This window comes from Alexandromys fortis, unplaced genomic scaffold (assembly GCF_014885135.2).
Source record: "Alexandromys fortis isolate MF-2015 unplaced genomic scaffold, M_Fortis_MF-2015_v1.1 scaffold_76, whole genome shotgun sequence".
Classification (NCBI taxonomy): Eukaryota; Metazoa; Chordata; class Mammalia; order Rodentia; family Cricetidae; genus Alexandromys; species Alexandromys fortis.
The window spans coordinates 7025539-7035633 of record NW_026067997.1 but is presented as its reverse complement, the minus strand read 5'-3'; the positions used below and the strand labels follow the sequence as shown (position 1 = coordinate 7035633).

General features: G+C 42.5%; 1 long non-coding RNA gene across 1 annotated transcript; it reads right to left on the bottom strand.

The window, feature by feature from the left end:
• Positions 1 to 3069: 3069 nt before the first annotated feature.
• On the bottom strand, positions 3070 to 8579 carry LOC126512572 (uncharacterized). Its single transcript, XR_007595089.1, has 3 exons — positions 7588 to 8579; positions 3711 to 3765; positions 3070 to 3510 (listed from the first exon to the last, which is right to left on the bottom strand). It is a non-coding gene; the product is annotated as an uncharacterized lncRNA (long non-coding RNA).
• Positions 8580 to 10095: the final 1516 nt, after the last annotated feature.

The window sequence follows — 10095 nt, the reverse complement described above, 5'->3', positions numbered from 1 at the left end:
TATTGGGAATTGAAGTTCTTGGAAAATAGCAACAAAGCCTTATAGGAAAGTGTAACATGAAGGGGCCTGTTTGTTTGTGATTTTCTGTCATGCCCGGTACCCCACAACTGATTAGCCCCAAAGAAAATCACACATAGGTCTCCCTAAATTATAAGCTGATTGGCCCATTAGCTCTAGCCTCTCACTGGTTAACTCTCACATCTTGATTAACCCATTTTTTCTGATCTATGTTAGTCATGTGGCTCAGTACCTTTTTTCAGTGAGGCAGATCACATCCTGCTGCTTCGGTGGTCTGGGCAGGAATAGGAGGAATCAACTTCCTCCTTCCTAGAATTCTCCTGTTCTCATTACATCATTTCTACTTCCTGTCTTGTTTTCCCACCTATATTTCCTACCTGGCCAATCAGAGTTTATTTATAACATGACTGACAGAATACAGACAATTCTCCCACACCAGGAAAGTACATGGGCCTATGGTTTTTTTCCATATGAGCCCTGCCATGTGACACCAGGCCACACAAACTGGAAAGTTTCCAGGCGGTAGTCTTGAGTAACTTCTATCTTGGTCAGTATTTAAAATTTCAATAAAAGCTTGCTTAAATCCATCAAAATGGTGGATTTTCTGGCTTTTTCGGGATTAACAGTGGGAACTCCATTCAAGTAATCTTTGCGATAATCTCTGACAGATAACTTGGTTATCAGTAGAAAAGAAAGAAAAATGTCATAGCATAAAAATCCAAATTGTGAGTTACTGTGAGGTTGAGGACATGTTCAATAAAAGCATGGAAACCTAGAGCAGAACAGAATGTTAAGAAAAAATGACTGAGATTAGTTTCCAGCCTCCCACGGTGGAGTGAAGGTAGAGCTACCAAGGCATCTGGAAGAAGGAGAGCAAAAACTCACGTTCGAGAGAAATTTCATCCAGAAACAGCAGAATTGGCACATTGGTTATCCTTCTAAAGGTGATGGCCACGGGGCAAGGGGATCCCTTGTCACAGAAGTGTGGGTTTGTTGTTTTCATACAGGTGAGAATACATATGATACCACAGCCTTACACTGAAAAGTAGTTGCAAACAGATCCTACTAGCAGAACTTTGAACAGAAGACAGAATAAGCATAAATGAAACAAGAAACTATTTGTAAAGTTAAATATAAACGTCTTTCTAAGGTGACTGCAGTATAAACACACACACACACACAAATTGTGAAAGGGCTCTGGTAAAAGAGCGTTTGCTTGGGGGGCTAGGGAGATGGCTCAGAGGTTAAGAGCACTGACTGCTCTTCCAGAGAGGCTGAATTCAATTCCCAGCAACCACATAGTGGCTCGTGGCCATCTATGGTGAGATCTGGTGCCCTCTTCTGGCATGCAAGCATACATGGAAGGAATGTTGTGTACATAATAAATAAATCTTTTTTTTTTTTTTAAAGAGCTTTTGTTTGTCTTTTGAGACAGGGTTTTTCTGTGTAACAGTTCCAGCTGTCTTGGAACTCGCTCTGTAGAGCAGGCTGCCCTTGAACTCACAGAGATCCACTGAGTCTGCTTTCTGAGTACTGGGATTGAAGATATGTGCCACCACAACCTGTTGTGGGACAATGACTATTTATCCTGTCACCTGTATTATTTTTAATAAAATGCTGATTGGCCAGTAGCCAGGCAGGAAGTATAGGCAGGGCGACCAGGCAGGAAGTAGAGGCTGGGCAATGAGAACAGGAGAATTCTGGGAGAATCCTGTCATGATCCAGCTGCAGATGCAGGATTTGGTTCTGCTTTGGGCCAGAATTCTCTCACTCTTCCCCTTTCCCCCCCCTTTTGAAATGGTAATGAATATTCTGTACCATAGTATGTTCAAAGTATATAATTTACCTTTAGATTTTACAGGTCACAATTAAGAAATTGCCTTGCATCTCAGAAGGACTTTGGACTTTGAACTTTTAAGCAGTGTTGAGGCTGCAAAGTTTGTGTTGAGGACTTTTAAGTTGGACTAAATGCATCTTGCCTTATGATATGGCCAAGAGCCCTAAGGGCCAAGAAGTAGAATGTGGAAGTTTGAGTGAGAAATGTCTCCCATAGTCTCAGATTTGGTCCCCAGCTGGCACTGCTGTTTGGGGAGGTTTAGGCGATACAGTATTTTATTGCTGGAGGAAGTACTTCACTGGGAATGTGCTTTGAGAAAAACCCATGGCATTTCCAGCTTGCTCTCTCTGTTTCATGCTCATGGCTGAGATATGAATTCGCAGCTTCTTGCTCCTGCCACTGTGCATGTCACTAGCCATGGTGCCATGCCGTGCCACTTGTCCTTGCCACAGCCGTCATGAGCTCTTAACCACTCTGGAGCTGTACGCTCAAGTAAACACTCTCTCCTATAAGCTGTTTTGCTAGTGGTGTTTTATCCCAGCAACAGAAAGGTGAAGAATACAGAATCAACCCTTCTCATCTTCAGAGATCCTGCCCTACTTTCTGGACAATTCTACTTCCAGTTGGGGCTCATCCCTCCAGGGATTCCCAACCCTTGTCTCATTTCCAACCCTTTCACCTTCATTTAATTTGAAAGGCTCTGGCCATCTGAAAGCAGAATCGATAAAGACAACCAGTCAAATTATTTATGGAAAGGAAAGACAAGCAACTTCAAACTTGCTGCTCCTACAAGATGGGAATTAATTTGAACATGCTCGTATATTGAGTTACACACTGTCAAGATCACAGAAATGACTGGATCATTAAATGTAATTAACACAATTATATCTGGTCTATTGGGAAATAAAGGAAACCCATCTTTCTAGGCTGGACAAGCACCTACGCTTTAACTGTAAGCAGGGTTGCCAGCAGCCACCACCCAATTCCATAGGCACACTTCAGAGAAGATGAATCAAATCTGAATTCTGTCAGCGCTCTGGTTTTTTTTCCTTTGGATTTCACACAGTTTCATTTTGTTTCATGCTGGGGGAAAAATGAGGTTTCTAACTAAAATGATGTGGTATATAAGCAAAGCACACACTCACAAATCAAATAAAGATAATAATACATTTTTGAAAGCAAAATATTTGAATGGCAATGGATACAACATCGGAAACAACTCCATCCAGCAAGTTAGTTAAGCCAGGCTTGCAATTTGGCATCAGAGGATACAGGGATACAATCTTCTGGCAGGCTCCTGCCTGACCTGCTCTGAGGATAGCAGGGATTCAGGCTCCACAGGGTTCCTGGGCTTTTCTGTTTGCTTGTGGGATCTTCAAGTAATAGCCCACAGATAAAATAAGTAATGCATTTATTTATACAATTCCTACCGAGTTTTTTCTTTTCCCTCACTAATCTTCTCTAATGAACAACTCTTTAGAGAAGAGCAAGCTGGCCATCCTGCAGACCCAACCAGAGCGCGTGTTGCAGCCAGAGTAATCGAATCCGGGGATGTGATGGAGAAAGAGGGGCACTGTGCTCAACAGGGTTGATCCAAGTCAGCGATTGCTGGTTAATCAGCAGCTAATCCCACTTCAGCTGCAGGAAGCCTGAAGCTAGGAGGGGAAAAAGAGAAAAACAACCTCTAAGCTTTCTCAGGAACCCAGGAGCCCCCATCCAGAAACAATGACTTTATCTGAGGTGGAAGACTGAGCTCAGCACTCCCATCATCCTCCTGGGCCTGGAGGGCAGTCTGAGGTCCCCAACTCCACCCTCCACCCCCCCCAAATTAGATTTGGGTGTCCCTTGCACTCACCTCATATTGATGTCCAGCTGTCCTAGCTCCAATCTTTCAATAAACAAGACTGTTTCTGAGTGGGCAAGAATGAATTCTAAATCTTACTTTTGTGGTGAAAGCATAAATATTCTTGGGGTGGGGTGGGGAAAGAACGGTCTACATCTAATTTATTTCAGTGTAATGTTCTTACATTGAATGCAGACTTTCAATGTAACTGTTTGGGTTCTCCAGCTTAAGGTCCTATTCCAGGCTCAGGTCTCACTTCTCCCATTCCAAACACCACCCTCAGTGGGCCAAGCAGTGGTCCATAACCTGGAGTTGCCCTCTTCAAACTCTGCCCTTGAGAAAGCATTCCTAAATCCAAAATCATGCCTATAGGCTACATAGCCATGTTTGCCATGTGATTCCTCTCCTGCCCTCCTGAGGGTACCCAGGAGTTGCTTTGTTCTGTTCTTTAAGCCTATATTTAATAATGCTGTTCGTTTGGCTTATTACATTGGCAGTACCTGATTTCTGATAATTTATCAATAACTATTTATGTGGTGTACTTCCTCTACTGAAGTATTGTAGAAATCAGCTACCTGTTGAGCCATTTTATAGTCTCATCTATAGAAGTGCTTCAAATTTATTTTAAATGTGAAAAAATACTAAAATATTAAATTTTTTTAAATTAAAATATAATTATATTATTGTAATGTACAGAATGGGGATTCCTCCCTCTAACCTCTCTCATGTACCCCCCCACCCCCGCCAGCATCCTATTGAATTCATAGCTTCTTTCTTTAGATATACATGCATGGCTGATCCTGCCATGCTGGTTGTCGCTGTGGTTCATAGGCACCACACACACACATACACACACATACACAGACACACACAGACACATACACACACACACACACACACACACACTACCACCTGCTCAATCCCTTTAGTGTTACTTGTAATTATATGATTTTAAGTATCACCATTTGCCATTTGCTGTTGGACAGTCTATTAGGGGATAGTTCCTGAGGACAATTTCTCCTGCCCTCAGCATTCCCTAATTACCTATTGTTGTTTTGTTTTGTTTTTAATGATGGGGTGGAGCTCCAGGAGATTTCCTTCTTCCGGTTTAGTATGTTTATTGGTATTGTACTTCTTTGAGGCTTCTTTGAGGCAGCAATATTGTTGGGGTTTCATGGGTAAAACCCCCCTGCCATTTCTAAGAGCTAAAACCTCACAGCAGACGTCCTGGTCCTCTAACTCTCACAGTCTGCATCTTTATGTTCGCTGAGCTTAAGCCCAGAAGTCGTTTTGTAGATTTATCAGCTGGGGCTGGACACACTATGAGTACTTGTTCTCTGTATTTTGACCAGTGGTTCCTTGTTTTGTTCTGCTTTTTATCACTTGTCTGTTGCAAAGAGAAGGTTCTTCAGTGAGGAGGGCGCTGCCCTTATCTGTGGGCATATACATAAATGTTTGTAGTGTGGTTAAGAATTATGCTGGTTTAGTCAAGTTGCAGTCTTAGGTCTCCTCTAAGATCCACGACTTTACTAGGCCCCGGTGGTTAGCTGGTTTCTCAGAACTAATTAAGGTTTCTCTCCTTGTGAATGGGTCTTGAGCACAAATAGAGAGCTTCTGGTTGCTGTCAGTATAGGAACGCCACTGTTGAACCCATTGGCTGATCCTGCCATGCTGGTTGTCGCTGTGGTTCATAGGCACCACATCTGGTTCCATACCATAGTATAAAGGTAGTCCCCAGGAGGAGGCTTTCGGGTCAGATCCAGCTCAGATCCTCCATGTCTAGTGCCTTCAGGAATAGGGACTGACCTTCAGTCCCTCAGAGAACACCTAGGGCAGCAGCAATGGCCTCCCATGACCAGCAACTTAAAGCGGGATGTCTCTCTCATGCCTCATTTTGTGGGTTTTCTTAAATAGTCTATGGCTTTTGAGGGGTGGGTAGGTGTCATCTGCACAAGTGTGGTATTTCATTGGAAACTGTGTGTGTACACGTGTGTGTGTGAACATGTGTGTGTGCATGTGTGTTTAGAATTATATGCACTGCATATAATTTAGGTAAATAAATAATGTGATTTTCTCTGGCATTTTCAAACCTCCTTAGTTTTACTTATTTTATTTATCCTCCCCCCTGTTCTTCTAAATTGCCCTCCCTCTCCCCACTTCAGCTACCCCCCCAATTTAACCCAGTTCCCCTTAAAAATCACTCATGTTTTTTATTTCCATCTCTAATGTCCTTCATGCTCCCATTTTTTTGTGTTTGTTTGTTTGTTTTTTGAGACAAGGTTTCTCTGTAGCTTTGGAGCCTGTCCTGGAACTAGCTCTTGTAGACCAGGCTGGCCTCGAACTCACAATGATCCGCCTGCCTCTGCCTCCTGAGTGCTGAGATTAAAGGCATGTGCCACCATCGCCCGGCTCATGGTCCCATTTTTTCCACCTTCCTGATTCGTGTGTTTATTTCAGGCTACATATTCATGCCTGAAGACTAGGAACTACCACCACAGGTAAAAGAGGGCATGCGATGTTTGTCTTTTTTAGTCTGGATTGCCTCACTCAATAGGATACAGGAAAGAAAATGTTTTTGAAAGAGGAACAGATACAGAAATAAGAAAATACTGACAGTGCTGTTCCTTGTTTTCAGTGAGAACCAAGTCTTATTATCTCATCCTGGGTTCAATTCCTCGCCATGGAGAATACGGCCCCTGGAGTAGACTATGGCACTAACCTAGCTGAGATCATGTGGGAAAGGCCTTGGGACATGGCTCGCCACTACTAGTTCAGAGATGTTTTCACATGCTGGGGAACACTGATTTCACTCTTGAGTTTCTTCTTCGTGGCATTATGCTTGGTCATTTTAAACATTGCGTTGGACTTTTTAAAGTACCACATGCATAATGCTGGTAAGGATTAAAGAAAATAAAATTCTCATACATTGCTAGTGGGAATGCAAATTACTGCACATATGGAAATCGTATGGCTGTGCCTCACAGACTAGAAATACAGCTTCCACTGCTCGGCATATATCCTAAGAAATGTAGGTCTGGATGCAGAGGAGACATCTGCTCTCATGCTTATTCAAAGTGTTCGGAATCAGGAGCAGTCTAGGTGACATCTGAGGGATGAATGAATAAAGAAAATGTGGCATGCATATGTAATGGATATCATTCTCCCATAAAATTAGTGATTTCTTCCATTTATATCAACACGGATGCGACCGAAGAACATTGTGAAATGATGCGAGTCAGGTGTGTAAAGACAAACACCCCTGTTCTCATTTATGCATGGAAGCTAAACAGTTGATTGCAAGGAGGTGGAAAATCATAGCTGCTGAAGCATGGTTATGAGGGAGGAAGAAAAGAAAAAGAACAGTTAATGGGTACAGGAGTGTGATGCTTAGAAGAAATACCTAATATTGTATGACTTAACACAGGAAGATAATCATCACTGATCAAAGATAAAGCTTTCAAGGGAGCTATTAAGGAGAAATATGAATATTGCCAACACAAAGAAATGATAAATACACAATTACCCTGTCTTATAATTACACATTCATATGCATAGAAATATTCATTTTAAAGTAAATATATATATTTTACAAACAGTGTGTCTAAGGTAACAATTCAAAGAATATAAAAGTATATATTTTAGCAGTCACCCTTTCTAGCTACTTACCATAACAAATGATTAATGTTGACTGTATATTTTGGGTTTTTTTGCATTCATATGTTTATACACACACACACACACACACAGAATACATATCCACATAGCTGATAAGTTCTGGGTGGTCCATCCATCTTATTTTAGTCAGCTCCATATTGTGCAGCAGTTCCCTCCAAGATTAAAATGTGTCATCGTGGAGAGAAGCTGGTTAAGACCCAGGATGCTTACTTACAGTGGGGTGAGACAACAGGAGGCTCTCCTAGGAAGGGGAGCACTCCATCCTGCAGCACCAAAGGAAACAGCTCAAAATCTCTTCAAGACGCCCCTGAAATGGGCCAGGTTTACCAGGCTCCTCCGTTCCCAGCCGCATAGATGCAGAAAGGACTGTTGAAAGACGCACAGAAACAAACAGCTGCCAGGAAGAAACAAAGCTGAGTCAACCTGCCTGGTAGAGGCTCAGGCCAATCGACTCCTAAAAAGGACACTTCCCAATCTGATGGTCTACCTCCAGGCTGTGCAGTGTTCTCCAGGTTTCCAGCTTTCATGATCTGTCAGTCATGTTGGGGTGGAATTTGGTGATACAACTATTTTTGCGACATTTCAGATTTCCAAGTAACCCCTCACCTATACTCCAGTAAGCCGCTCCAACAGAGCGCATTGGGTCACCAAGATGAACTTCGACAGCATCCTTTCTTTGGTCTGTTGCTGGGTCTCTGTCTCAGGTAAGAAGACATTTGTTCTCATTTCCCCAGTAAGATCATCACAGAACACTCCAGAATGCGGATGTTGATATAGAGAAGTTTTTAGCTCAACTTACCACCAGCTGCCTACGTCTGGCCAAACCTTTTCTGGTCTTCTCCCGGTGCTAATGGACATTTTCATTGCAGTCTGTGCGCACATGCCAAGCACCAAGTAATAAGATAATGATGAATAAAGGTGCAGACTAAATCCTCCGATTATGAGGGCTCTGGCCTTGTAACAGTATGGCAATATGAATGCTATATGAGTAGAGCCAAATATTTGCATGATCGCATCAGCACATCGTAGTAATCTCTTTCACTCCTTACAGTTGGGCCACATTCATGGTGATGGAAATTAGGGCTTGATTTTCACAGGACCGAAGATGTTATACAGATAACCGACACGAAAGGCAAGGGCCAGTGTCATGAAAACAGAAAATAGCTATCATAAGCAGGTGTGTCATGTTTCCTTGAACATTGCTTATGCATTTTCAGGAGATGATATAAATTACAAAAGAATGACTATTTCTTAAGGAAGTAAAAAGATAATGATTTGTGCTAAATCAAAGGGTAATTAAAATAACCAAAATAAAATGTGATAAAATGATTGACATTAGTAACAAAAGGAGAGGGATATAATAATTAATATACTTGCTGCCTTGCCTGGTAGACGGCTTCCTTCATGTGGGTCAACACTTACTGAAGAACTGCTGCAATATGTCTGTCTTTCCAGACTACACCCAGATCAGCTTGGGTAGTGTTTGTGAACGCCCGAGAACTGGCTGTACCCTCCTACAGACAAGGATCTGATGGGGTCAACAGGTACCTTCCAAAGTATCGATCAGTCAAGAGATCCAATGTCCTTCTTGTTGGCACAGTCCCCCAGCATAGGTCCCTGAGTCTGAATGTAAATTCAGCAGCTTTCAATGCCAGTGGCACTCTCCTCTCCCAGCCTAGCTCTTCAACTCTCCAAAGCCCAACAATATGGAGTTTTAGCTCTGTTCTATGCCTTCTGGCTGAATCTACGGAGAAAGCTGAAACACAAAGTTCCCTATACAGAAGCTGGGCCTGGCGGTATAGGCCCTATAGCCCAGCTCCTCTAGAGGCCATGGAAGGGGGGTTGAAAGTGAGAGTACTTCCTGGACTGAAAAATGACCTTACGCCAGCCTAGACTCTCAAATGAGATCGTGTCTCTGAATTAAAAGTAAAAAGACAAATACATTTCTCTACCGTGTATGAGGCCCTAGATTCAAGCCCCATTAGCGAAAAAATAAAATTCAATGTGCAATAGTTAGACAACACCCCCCCTCCCAGGCCCACTTCCTTTGCTGGCAGTACAATAAGAGGCCATAGACAAGTCCCTGTGTCTGATAATTTTTGAATATCAACCTCAAGAGGCAAATAACTCACTACCAATTTTGTAAGAACTTGCTTGTGTATAATAGAGCTCCTTCAGAAGACATGATATGGCAAAGTATGACATCTGAGAGTTTCGAAACACATTCCAAAAAAAATTAAAAGCTGCTTTTCTAATATTCAAGATAAAAGATGATTTCCTGCTAGTGGTTTAAATAAACAAAGAGCTGGAAATCGGCGTCGTTGAACGTGAGCCCGTGTTATATCACCAGGCGGGCTAAATGTTTACCTGTGTTCCTTGGCTAGCAGCTAAAATCATTTGTGTGCTCAAGGTCGCCTCCCTGTCAGCTGCTTACAGAAGGGATGGCTGTGCAGGGAGGAAAGAGCATTTCAACCTAGAAACTCAGGATGGATGGAGGGCGTGGTGAGGAAGAAGAGCAGTGTTGGTGTTTATGGACCGGATTGCCATGAGACAAGTTACAAATAAGACCACCTCCAAAAATGATGGAGGTAAAAAAGATGACTAAAATCTAAAATGTCGTGGACAAAAAGAAGGTCTGAAAGGAGCCCAGGTTCCCGACCTCAGCCTGAGAGGCAGGAACTACTGACTCTGGCTGTCTGCCCTTAAGAATGAAAATTGAGTA